The following is an 834-nucleotide window of genomic DNA, read 5'->3' as shown; positions in this document are numbered from 1 at the left end:
TGGCAGACACTGGAGTTGTGGCACACCATTCCACTATAAAGAGATACTTTTACAACTATGGTCTTCATGGGAGAGTCATCAGAAGAAAACCTCTTCAACGTCCTCACCACAAAAATCAGTGTTTGAAGTTTGCAAATGAACATATAGACAAGCCTGATGCATTGTGGAAACAAGTTTTGTGGACCGATGAGGTTAAAATAGAACTTTTTGGCCGGATTGAGCAAAGGTACGTTTGGAGAAGAAAGGGCACAGAATTTAATGAAAAGAACCTCTGTCCAACTGTTAAGCATGGGGTGGCTCAATCGTGCTTTGGGGTTGTATTGCAGCCAGTGGCACAGGGAACATTTCACGAGTAGAATGGAAAATGGATTCAATAAATGTTCAGCAAAGTTGTACGCTAACTTGATGCCATCTGTGAAAAAGCTGAAGTTAAGAGAGGATGGCTTCTACAAATGGTAATGATCCTAAACACACCTCAAATCCACGGTGGATTATCAAGAGGCGTAAACTGAAGGTTTTGCCATGGCCTTCAAAATCTCCTGACCTCATATAATTGAAAATCTATGGATAGACCTTAAAAGAGCAGTGCATGACAGCACGCCCAAATCTCAAAGAACTAGAGACTTTTGAAGAGAAGGGCAAAGATACCTAAAACAAGAATTGAAAGAATCTTGTCTGGCTACAAGAAGCGTTTCCAAGCTGTGATACTTGCCAAAGGGGGCAGGACAAGGTTTTAACTTTGCAGGGTGCACAAACTTTTGCAGACAACATTTTTTTGTTTTCTGGTATTTTGAAAGTGTAAATGATGGAAATAAAATCTAAGTTTTTGTGACA

At 40.2% G+C, this 834-nt stretch overlaps 1 protein-coding gene across 6 annotated transcripts in view; it reads left to right on the top strand.

Moving 5' to 3' along the window:
- Positions 1-834, top strand: part of rap1gap2a (RAP1 GTPase activating protein 2a) — a 93814-nt gene that overhangs the window by 67154 nt on the left and 25826 nt on the right. The gene's annotated exons all lie outside the window — the stretch shown is intronic.

The sequence above is a fragment of the Etheostoma spectabile genome, chromosome 3 (genome assembly GCF_008692095.1).
Source record: "Etheostoma spectabile isolate EspeVRDwgs_2016 chromosome 3, UIUC_Espe_1.0, whole genome shotgun sequence".
NCBI lineage: Eukaryota > Metazoa > Chordata > Actinopteri > Perciformes > Percidae > Etheostoma > Etheostoma spectabile.
This window is presented reverse-complemented; position numbering and strand designations above follow the sequence as displayed.